Consider the following 24615-nt stretch of genomic DNA (forward strand, 5'->3'; position numbering starts at 1 on the left):
AAACCAGACAAAATACATTGTGTAGACATTTTTTTGTTGTTGATTTATTTAGTTGCGTGTTTATTTTTATTTTTTATTTTTTTTTTTGCAAAGCCTTTCACTTGATTCCTGAAACACTGCAATTCTTATGTTTGCATTTAGCAGCCAGGAGACTTGTGACTAAGAACACTGAAAAGAAGGAAAAACAACCTTTCATCTGCCCAGGTCAGGCTTATAGCAGTAGTGAGACTCCTTCTACCTGAAGGGAAAAAAAATACCTTGATCTTATGAACACAGCAATTTGCAGACATCTATTGTAGAGCTTCCCCCCACACACTTCCTGCATATTATACTTGTCTTCAGTTCTGTTTGATTCTAACATCCGTATCTACTGAGTAATCAGGATTCTACCATATTTTATAGTGCGCACAAGCATGTGTGTGTTTTGCATTCTAAGATTTGTGCCAACATTGATTTTATTTCCTTTTAGTATTTTATAGTTATTAGACTGCAATAACTTTTTCTCAAGTCATGTCTGGATTTAAATATGCAAGCCAGGATGGAAAAGTAATGAATCTATAGCATGCCATAAATTTCAGTTATTCGTGATTTATTTATTTATTTTTAACTGTTACAGCTCATTGGACGATAAAGAAGGTAACTGTATGCTTAGTCTACGTGCCAACTAATCTAAAAAAAACAAAGGAGATGTTGCAACACTGGAAACAGACATGCACTGCTGGTCTAGTCTCTCCTTGCACCCTACCAGCTGTTTTTTGTTTTGTTTTTTCCCCATTTTTATTTTTTTAATTTAACAAAGTGTTTGTTGCCACCATCTGTCTTTCAGAAAAGAAAACAAACACCAACAAAAAACATTTTGCTCAAAGTAAGTCAAAAGCATAAAAAAAATAGGCAAAAAAAAAATCCATAAGCATTATAATGGAAAAAAAGATTGAGTGAAACATGAATCAAGGAGTGAGTTCTGCCTTTTAAATAACTTTGTTATCATTATTAAATATCCATCCCCATGACACATAAGACAGACAAATTCTACATTTCACAGGGGGTTGGGTAGACTGGAGAAGGAGGATGAGAGACACTTGTTGTTATTTGATAGTTCTGGTTATTTAAGAAATATATCAATAGTCTCTTTTTCTCTCTCTTTTTTTTTTTTTTCTTCTTCCTGAGAATAAGTTCCCCCGTTTACCTGGGTATTAAAACAGAATTCTTAAAGATTTGATACATTCTTGCTCTACATGGGATGTTCGAGCTTCAAAATGTGGAAAGCCCAAAGCCCACATAACAGGAAAGAAGCTACTCTCCGTAACCAGGTTATATAAAGTCTCTCTTTGATGTCTGGATGCATTTTCACTGCATTTTACTTCTTGCAGTACTAAATAATCAGGTTGTAAAACCTGTTTATTTTTTCCTCTGTTGTTCAGGGGCAATGAAGAACACATGAATAGTGCTTTGCCAGACATGTTAGAAATTCCCTTTCCTACACAGACTTGGTAGTCAGCTGTTACAAAGCTAGAAATCCTCAGCTTTGATCAGTATAAAGTAGAAGAAATCTTTGTAAAACTGATAACTGTTTTGCTGAATAACCTGCTAGCATCCTGTCTCTTGCAATAGCTAAACTGATACAGAATTGAGAATAATGCATGCTAATGGAGCTGGAATGATTTTATGCCCTGTACTAGGTGCTTGAAGTTTCCTCTTTTTTCCCCTTAATGAGTGCTCTCGACTTGCACATTAAAAAGCAGTCTAGTCCATTCTCAGTACATTTAGAGTAATCATAATTGCTGATGTGTACTAGTGAGCTGAATGTATGGGCTTACGTGGTAGCTCATTTACACGCTTCGGAAGCCCACATCTGGGTCATTTGAGGAATTCCACCTGCATGTCTTCCATTCTAAAAGGAATAAAAAGACTAAGCAAAGTTTTAAATATTCACATATTGTTGTTGACACTCTTGACATGATTTCCTAGTGTTTACCGTACAAATTTCAAAAAGCCCAAAGTTTCCCGTTACCACCAGTAAACCATAAAAAATATACATGTAAAAAAAAAGACTAAAAAAATACAACATAAATGAAAAAAATACAATGTGTATGTTGTAATACCTTATTGTGATATACAATACCAGTGAATAAATATACCTAAACCACCTATACCAAATTTTAGGGACATCCCACAATAGGAATAAGTAGGACAGAAGAGCTGTAATCATGTAAAATAATACAGTGAGATTAAAAAACAAAGCTCAAGCTTCAAGATGAGTGTGATTCTGCTGCTTAAAAGTGAAAAATGCTGGACCAATAGTCAACTACTCTTCATAATGATACCCAGATGTACATGTCACTTGGTCTAGACAATAGAAGAACCAACACATTTTGATGATTGTTATTGCTCTTAAAATGTTCAGAAAGCTTTGTTTTCTTTTTTTCAGGACTCTCTATTTATGACATGAATGTGGTAAACATAGGAGGGGAAAACAAGAAGAAACATTCTGATTTCCCTTTAATATCTTGGTCATGTTAATTGATCCCAGTAGAGTCCTTCATTGCTAGACTATTTCAATTAGCTCACTGATTCCTGTATTTGGATGATCTTGCCACTGCTAATTATAGATGAAACAATACCTTGGGGGAGGGTAAAAATCCTTCTCTATCCCTGGGGGAAAACATTAACCTTTTCTTTTCAAGTATTCACAAGTCTCCAAGTACTTGCAAGTCTGTAAGACCTTTTTGGGTCACCCTTTTAATGCTAAGGTGTTTTGACTATTTGCCTCAAATAACAGCTCTAATCTGTAAAAGAGGGGGAAAAATACCTGACCTCTTTTAGTTAGGCTTCACAAAATTGTTCATAGCTGTTTGCAAGTATACTGGGTTTACTCAAAACTTGAAAAGAAACCCAGTAATTGTGTTCTCATATTTCTTGTACAGCTTTCCAGCAATTATAAAAACACAGTGCTCAGTACTTTCATTCAAATAGGCTGTCTTGAAATTAATTGCTCCAGAAAGCAATAAGGTTTAGTAGATCTCATTTACTGCTGTAACATAACTTAAATACAATTTTCATGTATGGAAGCAATTCCCTGGTGGTAAAAAGAAACAAAGACTTGGGAAAGGGTTTGTTCCACAGCAATTACGTGCCATCACAGAGTTTGGACTCTACTTTTTTTTTGTTACTTTTATGAAGGGGAGGTGTAAAGTTCAGTGTTCAGAGTTCATGCAATCAGAAATACGTTTAGAAGTTATATGCTTAGAAATTATACATCATACCATCAATTTCTCACTAGAAACTACTAGAACGATTTGTTTAAATGATACATGTACGTAAACCATTTTTCTGTTGGTCTTTTCATAATAAACATGTGAAAGACAGAAACATTTTGCTATCATATAAGTGATAAGACCTCAAGCATATTATGTCATGCTGCAGAAAGTACCATACACTGCTCAGTGACACAAAGCTAGAGAAAAATAGGATTTGAACGCTGCTCTGATTTTAGAAACAATACTGCAGTTTGTTTTGTGGTATTTATTAGCCTTTTTAACAAAAAGTTCTGACAAAAATTGTTCTTAAATCTTGCCTCCTTCCAGTGCAAGGAAGCAAATCAGGAGAAACTGATTTGAGCCGAAAAGAGTACAGTCTGCATTATGTTGGCTTGAATCATTCTGTAAGAAGATTACCAGAAAGTAGGAAGTCAAAGAAATTAAGTTTAGACTGAAATAGAGCTTGGTCGATTCAACACAATCCAGCTTTTATGAATGCACTTTTTAAAAGTGTAATCAGTTACCTTATACATTTGTACTTCATATTTGATAAATATATTTACAGTTTCCTTTTTAACTTCCACAGCTTCACTCACCTTCCCCAGGTGGCCAACCTATGCAGCAGGATGCTGTATATTAGCCAACAAAATTATCAGTTTATTAATTAATTTATGGTATAACTTCTAGATACAGAACTCCTGGCTCTTAATCAATTAAGGTAATTCTAACTCAGCTTTCTGAAGCCAAACTGAAACAAAACAAGGGACTTATGCTAGTGAGGTCTCCTTTTTTCACAAGCAGATAGAACACAGAACCTAGATGATTTCTGTGGATGACACGCAGATTGATTCAATCAAATTCTAAAAGAATTCTTGGAACCCTTTTATAAAACTACTGAGCTGACAAGTTCTTCAAGCTCAGCTGATGGCTAAACCTCATCCTACCACGAGAGGCCATATGCAGCTTGGCTTACTACAAACTCTAAGTCTTTCATGTCAGCTCAGCTCCCTGAAGCAGCCTGAAAACTTACCTATTTCAACTTGGAAAAGGATTTACCATTCACTATTAATACAGTTTTAAATTATATTATTTTAAGCCTTGAAATATCTGAAGCTTTTGGATAAATTATCTTCTCAATTTTATTTCTGCATTCCCATTGTAACCGTACAAATCAACTTTAGGTGTAATCAGCTTAAGAGGGAAAAATAAAAGTCCCGTGCAAACACTGGCAGATCGAGTTTCCTGACAATCCTGGCAAAATTACACTACATTGAAAAAGAAATAGATGGTGTGAGCTGAAGACTTCAAGTGCTAGCTTTTTCTGCTCTAGAGCGTTAAACTGAGATGTCTAGACATCTGCTGATCGCACTTGCCCATCCTTCTTCTGAAATCTGGAGCTGACAGTTCCACAGTCAAGGATGCTTAAGCAAGATGTGTATGTATGGTTCCTAATCTGTCATAGGAGTTGTAACCGGTTTACTTTAATACATAGGAATACAAATACTTTTGATTCTTTATTTGCTTAAACAATTGTACCCAAGCTTCTCTACATCAGCAACTTCTTGCTAAATAAGCAACCATAGCAAAGTTATTCTGTTTATGAAAAAACAAGGTTCCATATTTCCATGAAATTTCCATAGAAATGGTGAATATTGAAAAGTCTCAAGAGCTATACAATATCAAAACCTCATTCCAACTTACACAGAAATGTTTGTATTTGAAAAGTGGTGGTTTCAAATACTTGAAACAAGAAAATACCTACCCAGTATTGCAATTAGAGCTGCCAGTGATTTCCAGAAGGTGAAGTAGCATGATATATAGATGGGTTTAGGTGCTTCCATAGTGGTTGGGCAGGCATTTCCCTTTCTGTAATTGCTCAAAACCACAAGTAAACAGTCCTTTGTACCTGGAGCTTGAGCAGCTCTGAAACCAGTCATTTTCTTTCCCTCAAAAGACAAAATATAAAATAAAAATTGAGAAACACCATTGAGAAAGGATCAAATGAAATACAAAAACAAAACAAACAAACAAAAAACACACAGAGTCCTGGCTCCACTGTTCCTCTAAATGTTCCCTTGCAAATACAGGAGAAAGAGCCCCAGAGTGGCAGCTAGGCGGTTTGCTCTATCCCATGGAGAGAGCAGCACTAAGAGACGATGTCCCAAGTAGGAACCTCTGAGGTGCTCCTACTTGGTCAGCACAGTCTTGCAGCATCCTCCACACAAGTCTTAAATCAAAAGGTCAAGACAATGGCAACATTAAATCAAAATGACAATGGATGAGCTTGTATAGTTAAATTTAATAAAAACATTCAAGTATCATTGTTAAGTAATGCTAGAGAAATCAATACTTTAAGGAACTTAAAGTCTTTCAGCTATTATTAATGTGGCAAATGCTGTATTTTTGGAAAGAATTTTGTTTGATTGGTTGTTTTATTTAGGTAGATGGTGCCTGATTCCTAACTTCAGCTGCAGGTCTGGTAGTAGTAACATTACTATTTTCTAGAAAAAATACTCTCCTCCAATCAACATAAAACACTGAGCAGACTAAAATTAGTACCCATAGGCCGTACAGAAGTTAAATTTTAATTCTCGAAGGGCTGTTAAGTATATTATTTTTCCCACTAGGTCTTTGAGCCTGCCTCAGGTCCAACTGATTGCCAGCATGGGAAACCAGAGGTTCTCAATTCAGCATATGGTCCTTTCTCCTTGCAACTGAGAGATCAGTTGATAAAATCAACTGATCAATTATTTGTTGTGCACCTAGCAAGGATTTCACCATGTTTGTTTGACCATGGTTCAAAGTCACTTCCTACTGCATTTATACTGATTTATCAATTGATAAAATTTTCACAGTTAACTAGGTATCTTGCACACATCTTAATATTCATAGTTTGCTTTGATTAAAATACAAAGTTTCACATTAATTAAAGATTTATTTTTCATAATGCAGACAAGCTGCAGGGTTTGAGTACTACTTAACTTAGCGTTTAATCAGGAAAACTACTGTGGCACTGGCCGATTGGGCTGGCTCAACTGCTGCCTGCTCAATTTTTCCCCATAATTGCAGGATATACTTTATTGTGAGAGGACCTGAACAGTGGAATTCCAATATGCTATACATCAGGTTCTCCATTATTGGATTAGCTAGATGTGGCATCATTACTGCTGCACTTTCATGCCTATCATTGATTGCATCGTTCTTTCTATTTCACAATTAATGCAAGTCAGCTGGATTGATCAATCTTCTGATGAGTTTGGGCCACAGTCAATACATTCTTATGGCTCTGTGCTACTGAACTGTATGTTTTATAGCTGTGCCTAAGGATTTGTCATTCTGGCTACAGATTTTCTTGTTTCTTAGATACTTCTGCTCCCACCTTACTGCCTAACTCACAAAGTGTTTATGAATTACTGATGTAACAAGAAAAAGGAAGAGAGCAAGAGAGTCACTAAATTCATCGTTGGAAAAGAATTTTCTTGGAAATGACACCGTTGATTGGCTCAGTACCAACCATTCTGACAGCTGCATATTGCACTTTAAAACACTTGGCTTCCAAGGAAATGCAGTGGTTTCATAAGACCACAACGTTTTTCATTCCTTGTTTAGATGTCATGTTCATGAAATGTGGTAACATGTTAATAACTTGTAGTTAACAGTTTGCTAACATTGCAATACTCATTATTTTTGAATACTTACACTTCCACAGCGTAGGAAAATTTGCAGGAAAATCTCTATCCATAATGTGAGGGAGAAAGAAATATTGGGGCATGGGGAGAAAAAAATGAGTCACAATACTTGCCTAATGCCACTCTTCTACTACCCTATGTTACAAGTATAATATCCATATTCGAAAATTTTCTCTACGAAGAATAATACTGAGTTATTGTCATTTTCTAATAAAACAGTTTATACATAAAAGTGCAATGACGTACAACTTCTGATATTTTTTAACTGAATGTCTTTTCTCTAGCTACTACAGAATGTACCCATATTGATGCCTGTTTTTTTCAGCTGTCCACCAAAAATGAATTCATGTGTTTTTGCAAAAGAAATCCACAAAGCCAAGAACCTGAAAGTTCTTGCTAATGCTAAATGCTAGTGCTCTATCATAGTTTCATTTTCGTCCAGCTACATCCTAGCCTGACACATTAGAAGAAGTTTCAGTCAGCAAAACATGCCATACTTAAATATAAGAAAATGAATGAACTGAAGCTTGGACAAAGTGTAAAGTATTATAATAAGTATAGTCAGACTAGAGTTTGGAATTTCTAGACTAATTTGCACATTATGCTGAGAACGCCTTCATTAAACCAAGAATAATTGCCTTTTTTTTTAATCCCTCTGTCTCATCTAGTTTCAAATGCCAGTACCAGTGACAATTACAAGGTATTCGCAATGACAATTACACTGTGATACCAAGTTGTTTTTTTGTTGTTGTTGTTAGTTTTTTTATTGAGAAACCTAAACCTACAGATAAAAAGCACTGATAACTAAAATAGTTAAATTTCTCTAGTTAGAAAAGCAAACCAACCCCTGAAACAAGTTTTTGGTAAGCCCTAAAAATACCTCTGATCAAAGAAGAAAGAAGAAGAAACACACTGTTTGACAATTGTAAATGCTCTGTTAAATATAAAATGTATTTCATTCACAGCAAGTAATGCATTTCCTTAAACACTCTGGCTTTATAGAGAGCAAGCATTTTGGATTATCCATACATAATTCAGTTCCACTGAAAGTGTTCCACCTGAACAATATTCCCTCATGTTGCTTGTAAAATTTGGAATATGAAAGACAGAGCTCATGCCTTAAGCTGGGGTAATATAATAGAACACTCTTATATTTCAAAAACACTTTTAAAATCAGGGACCAATACTGAGGTGTTGCTACTTTGTCATCAGTGCCAGTAACATAAGAATCACTGCCAGCACTCAGTTTTCCTCCTTTAAGAGTAACATGAACTGAGAAACAGGCTGAACAACTTAAAGTCTATTTAAGTTTTAAATTAGTTCATGAATCTCTATTTAGGCTACCTACAGATATGGCCTGGTTTTCAGAAATGCAGTGCACAGCAAGTCTTAGCAAGTCACTGTACCTAAATGTGCTCACATCGTCAGAAAAAAAAAAAAAGGAAAAAAAAAAAGGCCATTATATTTAAATGCCTAATTATGGGTGCAAAATTTGAATGAATTTATTTTTTTTTTGCCTAGATGAGCATATATTACACCACAATTGTTTTGAGGTTGCTTTAAAATATGCCAAATTATGGTAGATAACTTATATTCCAGTAAAAGTGAATAAACAATAATTATACCTACATTCCAATCAAGGAAGTTGTGTTCTTCTGGAGCAAAAAGAAATCTATTTTTATTACAGTTTTTAAAAGATTGAAGCATGTATAGCTACAAAGGTAAACAAATTAACATTCTAATTAATCATATTGCCAAAAGATTTACACTAAACATAGAAAGCTGTGCTACTTTTCCATTTCAGAAAATTGAGCAATGAGATAATAATGAAAAATATTCCTAAAAACCAAGTAATAATGATGGTGTGTTTGTAAATAAGAGTTTTTCATATCTCAGATTTCTTGGCTTCCATTTACGCTACATTACACTTCACTGGAAATTGGAGCACAAGCCCAGGTTTCAAAATTAAAAGATTTAAAAAGAAATTTTTAATTCAATGTTCAGTCCTGGGGGAATTCATCTTTACTATTAAAAAATAAAAAATAAATAAAAGTTTACCTTTTAATACTGTTGCATTTTCACCAAGTTTCTTATCCTTTCCATTCTGCACATCTTCACAAGGATATCAGCTCCTTGCTTCACGCTATATATTCACCAAATAACTTATTTGATGCAGGGCAAAATTTACACTGTTATGGTTTTGATGTTACTCTAGCCTACTGTACCCTTGCTGTGCTTTTAGGTATAATCTCCTGGTTTTCTTAACAAATTTATTTTTAAAGAAACAATGGGCTACATATGCCCATTGGTACTGTATAGATCTCTTTACATATACTGGCATAGAAGAGCTACACTTTATGAAAAAGCTCAGTGTGAACAATGAGAGGCCAAACCCTCTTCATAATCCAAACACACAAATAACTGTTTTTGAGTTGGTCTTTGAAAATAGAATAACTGTAAGTACTAAAGCATGTGACTCTCTCTCGCTCTCTCTACTTTTATCACTTATGCAAATGTATTTCTATGTATGTTTTCTGCGCATATAGCAGGATAAAAATACTAAATTTTTCAGCTTTGCTGTGATTTCTTTTTTAAATCTTTGTTATGGGATTGAATATTTAACATCACTGTAGCATTTGAGAAGACAGTAAAACAATGGAGTGCCTCATGAATTTAGATGGATGTGAATTCAGTCATTTCAAAGAAAACATTGCAGAGTTAGCCAAACTGAAATTTTGTCCTCAATTACTGAACTTGTAAACAAAACTTGCAATAAACATTTCCTATAGTCATAACTTCTAATTTGTCTTTTACAGTAGAATAAATTAACACTATATGTTTGCTTTCTAACTGTCTAAAGAAATTATAGGAAAAGAATACTGCAGGCAGATGAATTTGTATTAAATATAAAACAAACAACCCCCACCCAGGCCTAATCTTGTTAGTTTTTTCGCATCCTTGCACAGGCAAAATGCACTGTCAGAATGCACACACATGCAGTAATTGACACATGCGCGACTTCAGATAACATGATACAAGATCTCACCTTTGGTTTCTACCTCCTGAAATAAATGTTTTTCACTTTTTCAAAGGAAATGACTTGCATGTTATTTATGAGGTAATACACATAAATGCTCCGAGCACTGGGAAACACAGCTTTCAAATAATGCAGAAAAACTTGTGTCTCTTAGGGTTTTAAAGGTATTGCCGCCAAGTTCTGTTTTGCAGAGGTATAGTCTAAATACTATAAAGTACAGTGGAAAGGATTAAGTAATCTATACTTCCTTCTGAATTATAGATGTAATCAAAATGAGCAAATACACAACATCAGTCTTCACTATGCTTGTCTTCCTAAAGAATTTAAGCTGAAGCTCTAGTTTTTATGCCTCGTTTCTATACAATCTCCGCTGTTTACCTAAGAGTTTGAGTTTCATAACATAGTATAAAATGTCATTAAAAAGGTATGAACTTGGATGTTTCTCTCAAAAGGCATATGTCAAGTTTCCACCAATGAATTCCATCATGAATACAGTTTCTGATTCCAGCTTAAATTTATATTTCATTGCTTATGTTTTAACATCATTTTTAATATTTACTTAACATCTTTCTAAAGACAGAGCCAGCGTCATTAAATCAGAAAATGGAACTCTGTTACAGAAACCATAATCATTACAGCTTAACCTAAAACTGCTAATGTAGGCTTTTCTTCCTTCTAATTTTGCAGACAGAATAGCAGTTTCCTGTGGCTCACTGATCCTGACAATACCCTTAGACCAATTCCCATGATTCCCTCATCATGGGCAGATATCATTTCAACAGATGTCAAGAACAGCTAAGTGCACTTAGGCCTATTTGTTAAATTCCTAGGGGGAGGCAGATTGGCGAAATTCATCCTGTAATTAAACCACATATTTCTTTCAAGCTGCCTCTCCCCTCTTCCCTTCATAATCCCTCTGCCTCGCATCAAATCATTTAGGCACTTATTGGCTACAATCAATACAATATGAGATACATTAATTTAGTCCCTAGGAGATTTGCTGGGAATAGGCGGTATTGCTCCGCAAGCATTCTGAAATGTTCATGCAAGCATGCTATCAACTGCAGCAGTATAGCACTTATAGTCAGCATAGGCAGATTTATGACAATTCCATACTGTGTGCCCACAGGTCTGGTCTGCCGCCAAACATACATAAATTGGATTGAAACAGGAAACACTAAATATATTACCTAATGCACACAAACGCTAAATAGTGCGCATCACTGTGAGGAGTTGGAATGGGTGAACAGAATCTTAACAATAAAGCTCAAGCTTTCCATATGCTCAAGCACACTTTGTGCCTTGCTCTGTAGAGTGAAATTGGGATTGGAAAGAAACATTAACAAGGGTTCTCATTTACAGACATGAACTTCAAAGTATTACCTTACACTTATATCACTATATACACTTATATCTTGCCTTTTAACCTGAGCATCCTCCTCTTACTGCACTACTAGGATTTGGTTTTGTCTTCATAGAAGTAAGGCAGGATGGAGCTATCCAATTTTTGTAGGAAAAGGATATAAAAATAATTCTGAAATGAGGATACATTTCATTTTTAAGGATATGCTATTGCAATTTTTATTTAAAAGCAAATATATAAACCAATTCCCTAACTCATAACTGTGAAGCTGAGGACTTAGAAATGTCAATAAAAGAATATTAAATGTTTCATAAATCCTAAGCATGGAATACATTGGGAAGCTATCAATATGTACATCACGCAATACGTCACTTGAAATCAAAATTATATTTGAAACAGGAATGATAATTGAAATCTGTACGCACACATAAAGATAGATTACTAATGTGGTAGACTAGGGAAATAAGGAAAAAATATAATATCCAAGACTTAATTAGGTTATTTTGCTAGAACTGAAAAATATAAAATAAAAATCTATCAAACAAAATCCTGTGTACTATCACATGTATTTAATTTTTAAGATAGAGAATTTTTCTTCATTTTTAAAATGAATAATCATTTATAATTTTCTCATGAACAAATTTGACTTTAGATTATGTTGAACTGTCTATTTGAGCTTGTTTCTTGTATACTATATTGGGAAAGCATAACTTTGAAATTTCCAGTGAATCCTTTAATAAATTCACTTTATAAGATGAATATTGGGGGGGGAGGGCGGGGAAGGATGTTTCTAATAGCAAGAATTACTACATATATAAAATAATAATAGTAATAATGAGCTGCCTGTTAATGTTATACTATAAAATCTTGCAATGTTTTACTTGTTTTAGTTATTTTTTGTTTTGGGTGTGAGAGCCATTGCATTATTACATTACCTCCACAGAGTAGGAAAGGCTGTTTTACTTCACAGTTTCTCCTGTGTCTTATGACATAGCAACACTAAAAAAAGTTTCAAGCACCTGATAAGTGATTTGCATTACTGTAAAACACCTTACATCTTTTTGACTAGATCTACTCTCTATTTTAAATTGATAACATCAAGTTTCAGCACAAATACTGGAGAAAACATAACCATTCAATTTATAACCAACACTCCAAGTCTGCAAGGGTAACTTGAGTGGAGTCTCCTTACAATAGAAGAAAGTCTGAATGATTGCTATTTATAATGGTAATTATTTCACTACCCTAATGTTATTTCACAGAAATGCATTTTAGACTTTGTTACCATTCCCCCTTTAGTGAATGGTTAACCAGATGATATTTATCTTTAAACTCTACAACTTCACAGAAAAGTCAGTCTTCTAGACTTGCTTCATGCCTGAACTTTCTTAAGGAATAACCTGCAGGCAAAGGTATAGCTGACACAAATACAGCTTATACACTCCACATTAATGTATAAGCAACCTTCTAATTTGCTCAGAAATTTGGAAGAAAGAAAAAAAAACTCACATTAAAAAAAAAATATGAAAAAAGGAATACAGGGCATAATTTCAGCATGAAAATATACTGCTTTAACCTCAAGCCTCTGAGATCTACAATTAAGCATCCCAGAAATTAGGAAATTAATATAAAAAATATGTTATCATGCAGCAAATACTCTTATTATACTTTAATTTATTAGAACTGTTTTAAAACTCTCCCTATGGAGAGAGTACAATTTAGAACTGCTTACATCTTTCTTAGAAGCTGATGTAAGTTTTTCTGTTTCATCCTTTACAATCATATTTAAAAGCTTGCAAAAACTGCTGACTTTGCACTGAAACAGATAATTATGCCAAATGTGTTTTTTCTACCTTTTTTACATTTTACTTTTGTATGCCAAGAAGCTTTGCAAACAGAAGAAGAAGAAAAAAAGAAAAAAAAACACACTAGATACACCTGCTTAATGACTATAATTAGGTTACTACTAATTCATATAGCTGTTACTACAGACTGTTTAGGTAAATGACTAAAGCAGCTAGTTTCAGATAAATAATTAGTCAAGTTTTTTGTTTGTTTGTTTGTTTTAAATATTAGGACAACAGCTTTATTCCCTCTGATTGTTATTGTTTTTCCCCCTCCAGGAAGTAATTTCATAATGGAGAAAGGCAACCTTCCATTTAAAGAAAACTTCTGCTTTCCCACTTCTCTTTGAATTGTTCCTTTAGATTTTCTGATTTGCCTTCACAGAAGAGGGGAGGAAGAATAGCTATTCACTGAATGCTCTTTCAGTCTCCAGTAGTTTGTGGTTTCAAAACTTCTTTGCTGGTACATTTTTGCCTTTAATATTCTGTGATGGATTTGTTTTCGATTAAATTTTCCATCCTTCCCTTGGATCCAGGTAAACATTCAGTATTTGCAGCATCCTTTTGCAAGGATGTCTACACTGTATATACACTGTAGAAAGTATGGCCTTTGCTCATTTTGAACCTGACACTTGCGAGTATCATTTGATGACCTTTATTGGCAATGGAAGGACCAACAAACAGTCAATCCTTGTCCATCTTTTTCTCATCACCCATGGTTCTATAGACCTTTTTTCATGCTTCCTATCATTTGCTCCTTTTACAGGTTGTTTCAGCTTATACCCATCACTTTATATGTGGTTTGTTTTGCCTCTTCAATTTAAATTTATTTACATTGAATTCCATTAGTTTTTTGGACTTATAAGATCCTGCTGCATTTTTTTCGTTGATCTTTATCTTACATTTTCTGAGCAACTTGGTATCATTGGGAAACTTTGTCATTAATTACATATTTCAATGAATACAGTGAACTGCATGGGTACCACTGGATAACCTTACCTCACTGTGAAAACTGACCACTGTTTAACCATTATTTTTGTCTGTGCAAGGATCTTCTACTTCATCCCAAGGCTGCATAGTTTCTTTAAGAGTCTTTCATGATAGACTTTATTAAATGCCTTTTGGAAATCCAGGCAAACTAACTATTATCAACACAGATTTATTTATTTATTACTATTTTCAGTAGTACTAACAGCTTTGTGAGCCCTAACCTTCCTTTTCAGAAGTTATTATGATCCTTCCCTTGTATGCCATGTTTTCTCTGTTCTATTCTGTATTAGAGTTTCTAGTAAAAAGTTAGCAGCAAAAAAAGGACTAGTATTACAAGAATGAAAGGTCAAAATATGTTTCCGGAAGTGGAAATACTTAGCTGAACATGCTAACACTGAGTTGGTTTTTTGTTGCCTTTTTTTTCTTTCTTCCTTTCATTTACTTTATGCCTGTCATCTTCATTTTCTCAGCTTTCTTCACCTTTTGTTTGGGATGAAAACAGCAGAAGCAGGAATGGCAGAAGGATGGCTAAATTGTTTCTTGCTTATAGCAAGAGATGGCAAAGAGGCATGTGAAGATGGAGATGACAGGACTTTTATTTGTTATTATTTTAGAATTAACCTGTTCTTGTCTCCTTACACATCCTGTACCACAAGGGAATATTCTTTATTTCACTGTTCTGGATTCTTCATAGCTTGTGGTATATGATTGGGCTGTATAATACAGCATCTGTAAAACACTTGAGTAGTTATTAAAGATATATAACATATGCACAAAAGCAATTAAAAGTTGTATGAATAACGTGAATTCTAAGATCCCTACCTTATGAGCATTTTACTTAGTACCTTTATTTTTCTTTTAATATGCCACTGCTAGTGTGAAAGCTGCTCATTATAAAAAAGCATACTTAGTCCCTAAAAGTTGCCTTGAACTCTATGAAAAAGGCAAAAAAACAGTCATAACATGTCAAGGACTTTCAGCAATTATTAACTTTCAGTCATTGTTATACATTGTATTGCAGTAGATTAGCAGAGAGAGAAAGAATGATTTTTTGTCTCAAAGTTAGGCAGACAGTAAATTTAATGTTCAGTTAGAAAAAAAAGTGAAAAATTAAAAAAATGTAAAACAGTGAACAGAAATATGAACAAAATAGCAGAAGGTGAAAAAATATGATTTTTTTGTGAACTCATTGTCTTTCAATTCAATTATCTTCTCTTTGAACTATAATCAAATATAACAATAACTTGCCTCTTTATAGTAATTACATACTAACTGTGTGATTGGGGTAGCCTGAAGGCTCAGATTTGGTTACACCTGCAGACTAAATTATTTTATAAGTGTTATTAGAAGCAAATGAAGGAGCTAGGAGAATAGCATTAACATTATATAAAGCAACACTGCTGTAGAATGCCTCGTGGAAAATTAATAATTTCCTCTTTAAAACAGGAAAGGATGAAGTTGAGAAGGATGCATCTCAAACTACTAAAGGCAACCAGTTTTGTGACACTACATATTTTTGTTCTGTTTCATTCCACTACAAAAGTGAGTATATGCTATTTACGTTTTTGTGAAAACCGTTAAGCATCTTTTTTTCTAGATACTAATTAGAAATCTTCGCTCTTAAAGACCAATAAGCTGTTCTCTCTCTTACCTATACGATCATCTCATACAATCATAGATGGCATTATATTCTCTCTAATCATACAACCTAGATAATATGTCAACTTCATGCTTGCGAAATCCTGAATTCAGTCTTAATGTCATGAAAAATTCCTTATTTAACATCTTGAAGTTGCATATTTATTTCAGATACTTTATGTAAGGTTTTCCACCACGCAGAGGAAGAAAGGAAGAAGAACTAATGCAGCACCTATCCACACAGCAGCAAGAATGAAAGACCCAGACTAGTTCTAAGCAGTCCTGGTTATCTTTTCAGTGCAATGCAATTCAGAGAGTTTTTAAAATTGTGATTTAGTGCCTAGGCAGACAGCCCTGCTTAAAACAATGCCCATCTGCTTCCCCCCCTCCCTTTTTTAAAAAAAAAAAATCTTTACTTTTTTTTATTTCAAGAAAGCATGTTACCTCCTTTAATGACTTATGGCCACTGCTGTGTCCTGTAAGATTATTCCCTCTTTCCACACTTTGGCATTAATTACCTCTCTTTATACTTCTCCATAATCATTCACTCTGCTCCTCTCTAGTTTCTCCCATCTTAAGGCTAAGATCTAAGACAAACATTCTGCTTGCGGTATTTCTATATATTGTACTCTCTTTAAACTTGCTGAATGCATTGTTTACAACCACATCATGGCGTTCCCCTTCTACTGTTCCCATTCTGTTCTCCCATGAGATCTATCTGTTTAAGGAAATGTGGTTGGCAAAGCCTTCTAATGAATGTTTTCTAAGCCAAGGCTAAAAGATAATACTTCATGCTCACACTCATCTAATCTGTAAACCACTTTCTATAACATCAGCCAGACAGCTGATCATAATTCCTCATGTAATTACACTTTCACATTATCTATGTCTCCTTCTTGTCTACCATCAGCTTTTTGTAGGTTCTCTAAGAGGTGCCTGTCCTTGCTTTCCTGCTCTTTTTCCTACACATCTTATCTTTGGCCATTTATCATCTACAAAGACATTGTCGTATGACTCATAAGGTCATCTCTCTGCTTTACAAATTTGAACTAAATCTTCACTTGTCTTTGTCAAATCTCTTCATGGATATCTAACTGTTGCTTCAAGAGCAAAGCAGAACTTTATTTTTTCCTATTGCGCATCAGCTTCCAGACCCTCCTTTTTAGACCTTTAAAAAATGTATTATCTTAAACTCCTATGAAAACTTCAGGATCTTTTCTGAATAACGTTTTTAAGATCTAGCACTTCATATTCATTCAAAGAACTTAAACTTCCACCCCACCTTTCACCACACCACTTGTATAATAAGATTTTTCTCCCACTTTGGCTGTTTTTCTCTACTCACAACCTTTTAGACTGCTGCTGCAAAAGGAATTTTGTTAAGATATTACTTAGATCATTTCAGCCATCTTTTTATATCTTCCTTTTCTGTCCCATCAGACTGACCTACCTCTTCCCACATCTCATGAGCATGTGTCAGTTTTCTATCTTCAAAGGGACTTCTTTTTTTTCCCCCTCACATTATCAGATATATGGTTCTGGCTTTTTCTTTCTTGCTGCCCCTTCCATTTGCTGAGCTGTTCCCTTCCCAACTCCCCCATCTGTCTTGTGGCTACTAAAACTTGACAAACTAGTCAATCTATGTTAGTCAATGATGCTCTACTTATTCTTTGTAATCCCTTCTTCCAAATGTCTTCAGAATTAAATTCTTTAAACAATAATCATATTTTTATTTTGGACTTTTCAGCATGTATCAAAAGGGGTCTTCAACACAAGGCTAGATATCTTTGGCATTACAGTCATGCTAATAAGGAAACATCAATAAAAACAAAATATCTGAATGATATAATAGGAAAAATACATTTAAAAATTAAACTGAAATTTAACTTATGAATATCTTAGTCAGTATTAACTCAGTGTTTGTGTAGGTTGTAAATTAAAACACTCTGTATTCCTTGAAAAAAGTGATATAACATATCTGTAAATTAATGGTGGAAAATTGTTATATAGCTAAAGAGATGCTTAATAAGAATCTTTCCTTACCTATAGAAAAAGTGCATTAATTGGTACTTCATCATGTATTTCTCTTTACTCCATCATCACTTACATTTACACCTTGTCTGTCTTCCCTTTTAATTTCCTACTCTTAAACTGTTGAAATGAATTAGGCTCTCCTCCCCACAGCTGAAAATGAGAAAGTGATTAGTTCACTTGCAATGCAGAGATTTTTGAGAAGATTTGGGGAAAAAAGTGGAAAGATACTCTAAAAGCTTTAAATGTTATAGTCAGGATCATTTGTATCAGTTTGTTATCATGCTGACTCTTATCCTTTTTGTAATGTATTGTTTTGTCAGTTTCTAAATTATTGATTTTAATCAATCACACCTTGTAGCCCTACAAACAATTGAAAGGTACAAGAGAAAAAAAAAATAGTTCTTAATCATTATTAGTTCTTTGTTCAAAAGAAATTTGGTTTAACTTTTGATCCATATACTTTAGAAAACATAAAATCTATTTGTTTGAATTTAAGCCTCATCAGTGCTTTGTCTGGTAATTAGGCAAACAGGCTGACAGCATTATTGGATAATGTTTCCCACAAAAGAATGTAAAACCATCTCTCCTAGGACGATATAATGGAAAGAGATCGCTAATACCCAAATTATACTTAGAGAGATCTTGGTGTGCTCGCATGAGAGAGCTTAAAATAAAGTCTTATTTTTGAAAACAAATGACAAGATATATTTTAACTGTGATATCTGCCTACAAAACACATAATTTCAGTAAATTAAATGCAGTCATATTTCAGTGTTCCACAACTGAGACACAAGTCTTAGCATTTACGGATACAAATACTGAATTTAACTTTAACGGCCAGTGTTAACTGTTAGCACTTAGTGCTGGACTCAGTAGACAACATTCAGGTGAGGATGACTAACTCAGAGTATTAAAGCTTCAAAATTTGAAGCCAGTAAGTAATACAAATGACCTGTAGTTTATTCTCCTGAGCCTGTCAAATGGATAGCATTTAACACTTTATTAAGGGGCAGAGAGAATTAGGACACTACTTACATGTACATACAGAAGCTGTAAGCAAGGACACGGAAGGCAATCTCATAAAAAAACATGTGCTTCCAAACCTGCATTTTACCAAGGCTAACAACAACTCATTTAATCATTTATTGTCTTTATTTTCCCATCAGTTATCATCTACGGGTGCTTAATATACGTTATCTGATAAACTATACCACAATGGATATATTAAAAGGAAACAGATTTTTTCCTGTTGTCACTTCTTAGAAAAGGTTAGTTTATATCTTATGCAAGAGCAGTAACTGGAGTCAGAGCACAGGTCTGTGGTCTGTGTCACTGACTGGAGCAAGTGCAGGTGAGCACGGGGGCAATGGCTAGAGAAGATCAAGCCAGATGTGAGTAGGTGAAGTGCCTGGGGAGCAAGGAGGAACAGGTCTCCTTCAGGTGCCATTGAAGGCAATGCCTGGTTTGTGGCAACCTGTGCAAACAGCCGTGTCAGTGTCCTCTGTATCTCTAGGATCCGTGCTCAGCTTTGCTACTGGTTGAACCTGCAAAGTGGAAAGCAGCAGCTGTGTCCCACAGCCTGGGCAGAGACCCCGGGCTCCAGGCTGGGCCCCAGTGGCTGGGCAGGAGCAGCCCTGGGCTGGAGTGGCTGAAGGAGCTGGGTACATTCCTATTACTTAACATATGTACGTGTGTGTGTGTGTGTGTGTGCACGTGCACGCACCTGTGGGGAATGTATCTTCAGCTTTGCCATCTGTTGGTGCTGGGGTATGTGGTGTTGCAGCAGCTTTGCCTCATGGGCTGATGGGTCTGCTACGATGTATTTTCCTTGAACAGTTTTTATCAAGTTTTATTTTCAACTGCAGGTGGATAATCAAATATATATCTCTATCTATCTACCAAATATGTGCAAAACATACATATAATACATAATGCAATAGTTTTACATAATGTAAGAGTTTTATTCTCTTATGTCAAATATCTTCAAGAGCATCCCTTTTATTGGTACTATGCTTCTTACATGAGCTGCTAAGTACTTCATAACTTACAGAGCTAACAATACATCAAATTCATCTCCTCATGTGCAAACATGACCCGTTATTCTCACTTAAAAGAACAGAAACTATGAAACTATATCAGTACACAGAGTTCACGCCAGACTTATTATTGAGGGAAGGGGTTCTCCAACCGAATGGAACAGTGTCTAGCTGTGGATACACTTGGTTGAATTGTGTGCCACTGTAATTTTTCCTGGCTGACATGTCTATTCCAGAACGCAACCACAGAAAGCCATTTCTGCCTGATCTGTGGAAAAAGTCCTGTCAGCCAGGGCCTGATTCACCTGAAAGCTACCAGAATCACAAAGAAAATCATTCTGTTTGGGCAGTAGTGTAATCCAACAAAATGAAAAAGAGTTTGATTTTGTTGGTTTTGCATGATGTTAATGCTAAACCTATCCCTTCTTAATAAAAGCAGCATCTGTGACTTGTCTGGGCTTAGGTATTTTGTTAGCCTTATTCAGGCTAGGACAGAAAGTTTAAAACAGTTTATGTTTGAATTTACATTTATGTATGAATTGATTGAGAGCAGCCATGCAGAGAAGAACTTGGGGTTACTGGTGGACAAAAAATTGGTCATAAGGCAAGCCGTGTGCACTGACAGCCCTGAAAGCCACCCGTACCCCAGGGCTGCACCAGCGTGCCCAGCAGGGCAGGAGGGGATTCTGCCCCTCTGCTCCGCTCTCGTGAGACCCCACCTGGAGCCTGTGTTCAGCTCTGGGCCCAGCACAAGAGGCAGGGACCTGTTGGAGCAGGTCCAGAGGAGGCCAGGAGGATGGTCAGGGGGCTGGAGCTCCTCTGCTGTGAAGGGAGGCTGAGGGAGCTGGGGCTGTTCAGCCTGGAGGAGAGAAGGCCTCAGGGAGACCTCTTGGCGGCCTTCCAGTATGTAAAAGGGTTTTATAAGAAAGACAGAGAAAGACGTTTTACCAGGGCCTGTAGTGACAGAACAAGTAGAAATGGTTTTAAACTAAAAGAGCGTAGACTGAATGTAAGAAGAAACTCTTCACTCTGAGGGTGGTGAGGCCCTGGCCCAGGCCAGGAGGAGCTGTGGGTGCCCCATCCCTGGCAGTGCCCAAGGCCAGGCTGGGTGGGGTTTGGGCAGCCTGGGCTGGGGGGCTGTCCCTGTAGTGGAGGAACCATGTGGGCTTTGAGGTCCCTTCCAACCCAAACCATTCTATGATTCTGCGTATAGTCCGCTGATTTCCAATAAAAGTGCTCTTCATTACATTTGAAAATTAAAAATAGCATGGAGAATCTCTCCCTGGTGCTAAGATTAGGTTTATGATAAAGGCTGGTTTGCTCTGAGTTCTTTCAGAACAATAAAACTCTTTTTGTTAAGAGCACTTAAACTTTGGGGGCAAATTGGAACCTGATAATGAGTTGATAGTTTCTGTTATTAACTGAAGTATATTAACAGCCTTAATTCCTCAGATTAAAAGAGCCACTGACAACTGCCTCCTGCTGCACACTTAGGCTTTAACAACATCTGTTTCCTACAATGTCTTTGGGAACATAAACTCATTTTATGACTAACAAAGGGAGGATTTTTAAAACATCGTTCCTTTAATATATTTAATATATAAATTTTGCTAGTATCTGATAGTCATGAAAATATATTTTTAAAGGCATACTACCATTTTAATTTTTTTCTGTTATTGTGTACTAAGTTATTTTTCATATCTTAAGGTATAACAAAAAGAAATGCTTGAAAACAGAGTTAAAAGCCTACAGGATATAACTTTATTGCATTAGGTCTGATTATAAACATAAAGGTAACTGATGCATTGTAATAGAATCTTCTTATGACCCAGGCTAAGACTGTAAAATGTAAAGCTTCATACTGTGCTCGTGGTGTTCAGTTAAAAGCAGAAAAAAAACAGTGTTGCATTTTCAGTATCATCAGCAGAACTGCCATCCTTTCTCACAGGGTTTTCTAATCCATTCTGGCACCTGAGGCATTTGAACAGTTGGTGGGAAGAACTGACACTGTGACGAAGGGAGTCTCATTTCAGATTTACAGTCCAATCACTCACAAAATCTGCCAATTCATTTTATGGTACATACTGTGAAAATTCATTATTTAATATGAGCCTAAAAAGTGTATTGGTGCAGTACACTAGCTTGATTTTGAATTAGAAGAGAACCAGTAACACAATATATGGACTCTTTAAGCTTGTAGTGAGGGTAGCCCAGCAAATAATACCTGAAATATCCTTTGTATTTTCAATCAAGCATAAAATTTGTTCAGCCAACAAGCTGTTCTATTTCAATATTTTTTCTATGTATTTTTATGTGACCATTATATATGTATAGCTCTATGTATGTATGTGTGCTAGCTGCTAAAGGCAGAAAATAAATTACTAGTCTTAAGTCAGAAAATGTTTCTATTTCAAATATTTTCAGCTCCAAGTGTTAGTTATTTCAAAAGTTTTCAGATATCGTTTACTTCTGAACTTCAAGACCTGATATAACTTCTTAAAACAAAACAAAAAAACAAAAACACAAAACCAAATGAACACATTTCAACTCACCATTTCTCAACTAATCATAACCACTCAAAACTAATTAACTCACAAAACGCACTTTTTTACTTTATAATTGGATGACTTAGGGACGAAACTACGCTATAGGGACCATGGAACCCATAATCATGACTGTGCCACATGATACAGAAGCAAACTTGGAGCTACTACCTCCTCATTCTCCTTGGTGATACTGCTTGGTTATCTCATGCTCTACAAAAGGCAATTTCTCTGTCTTATAGACCTGTCACATGCTAAGACTGAGAAAATATTATATTACAATAATATTAATATAATATAATAATATTAATATAACATAATGATGTTATAATATAATAATATTACAATAACTTAGAAAAAATTAACTCACACTTAAAGAAAATATCAGGATGTCTCTAGGTATGTTTTCCATTTGTATCTGTCCCTGTTGACTTGTGCTGCAGAATCAAAAATGCAGTATGTCTGTTCCTCTAAAAACTGCAATAAAATGAGAAGGAGCTAGGCCATTCATCTTAGCTAGGAGTTAACAACAAGAGCAGTGGCTTTGAACAGTCACCAAATCCACCCCTTGATTTGCTGCTGATCGTCACAATTTATTTATTTATTTATAATTACTTATTATTTATCCTACTAACAAAATCAAAACATGCAAAATAAACCTCAGACAGGCTTGTAAGTTCTTTTTTAAATGTGTTATACATTCTCTTTATTTTCCTACTTTTTATAGCAGCAGTTTGATATAATAAACCATAGTTTGTAAAAGCCATTAAGAGTAAGCTTGCTAGTAGCAATCCTATTAAGTTACCTCATCAAGTGATGTGCTGCAATGTTTTCATATCCACTTATTTTTAGCTTTTATGTTATAGCATTCATAAATGTCTCAAATTCCAAAAGTTTAAAAGTATTTTGTTGAAATTATGTGCAATGATTTCTTATTGGAGACTACAAGGACATAAACAATTCAAAAAATCAACTTACAAATCAATTACAAAAAGTATATTTGAAAAAATCAGTTAGTGCTAGCAATATTTTGACAATTAAAAGAAGGGTTGGAGTTCCTCTCTAATGCAAAGGAATAAGTTTACAGTCTGCTGTGAGATTCCTCTCAGAGTAGAGCGTAAGAATCATGAATTTCAAAAGACTTCAGTTAACGTGAACTAACATCCCTTTGTTTGCCTGAGACTATATTGCAACCCCATTGTGATAACCACTTTCATGGTCCCTCAGTACAGAGAAAGGTTAGTGGAATGCTTCTTGTTGGCAGTTGTAAGCCTCAGCTCAGCATACTTCATAATGTTCGTCACAGTTACTGCATGTTTCAAGGTTTCAAATAATCATAACTCCAACATGCTGAGAATAAATATTAGTCCAAAAGCTGAATGCAGCACAGGACAGTATGTATGGAACATATCAGACAACAACTTACTTTTTTCAAAATCATGTGGTTAGTAGTCATCAAAAAGCTACTCTCCCTCTTTCAGTATACTAAATCAGGATTCAAGCATACCGGACAAGCTATATTTCTATATATGCCTAATTCGCCAAGGCCCTTATTAGGGTGAGACCTATTAGAACAATTAAAAGCAGAAATAAGATTTGAAAAAGGGAAAGTAGAACTCCGGGTAGAAAATGACCAGTTAAGGAAAATTTTGAGCCTGGCTCTCACAAACATTCCTGTTGCCTTGGGGATACCCGAAGAAGTTCAGAACCAAGTATATCTGGGAGTGTGAGCCTCAGAAACCCCATTGTGGCAAACCCCTATACTTTGCTTTGAAGGTCGTTCAACAAGTCAGTAAGCTTCTGGGAATAGACTGGCAACTACATACCCCACATAACCCTCAATCGAGTGGTCAAATAGAGAAAATAAAACACCTAATTAAACTACAGATTGTAAAATTAGGACAGGAGGCTGGTTTGTCCTGGCCTCAATTATTGCCTTTAGCACATCTGAGAATTAGGACTGAGTCCAGGACCAAGGAGGGGTTGAGTTCTTTCAAAATATTGTACAGAATATATGGTACAGTCTGGAATATCAACTCAGACTGGCAGCGAGATATTGACAGATTGTATAATAAACCTGCAGAAACAGCTTCGGGAAGTCAAGAAGCTGGTCCTAGGAACTAGGGCCCAAGGTCTTGATGGGCCTGTGCACAATAATGAACCTGGGGATTATGTATATGTTAG

At 35.3% G+C, this 24615-nt stretch overlaps 1 protein-coding gene and 1 long non-coding RNA gene across 5 annotated transcripts in view; one reads left to right on the top strand and one right to left on the bottom strand.

Annotated features, from left to right (window-relative positions):
* Positions 1-24615, bottom strand: part of RBFOX1 (RNA binding fox-1 homolog 1) — an 875363-nt gene that overhangs the window by 428226 nt on the left and 422522 nt on the right. The gene's annotated exons all lie outside the window — the stretch shown is intronic.
* The window catches only part of LOC310882014, a 34136-nt gene continuing 28886 nt past the window's right edge, over positions 19366-24615 (top strand). The window contains exon 1 of the long non-coding RNA XR_014572762.1: positions 19366-21965. This is a non-coding gene — a long non-coding RNA (uncharacterized lncRNA). The remainder of the gene's footprint in view (positions 21966-24615) is intronic.

This window comes from Anser anser, assembly GCF_964211835.1.
Source record: "Anser anser genome assembly, chromosome: 15".
NCBI classification, from domain to species: domain Eukaryota; kingdom Metazoa; phylum Chordata; class Aves; order Anseriformes; family Anatidae; genus Anser; species Anser anser.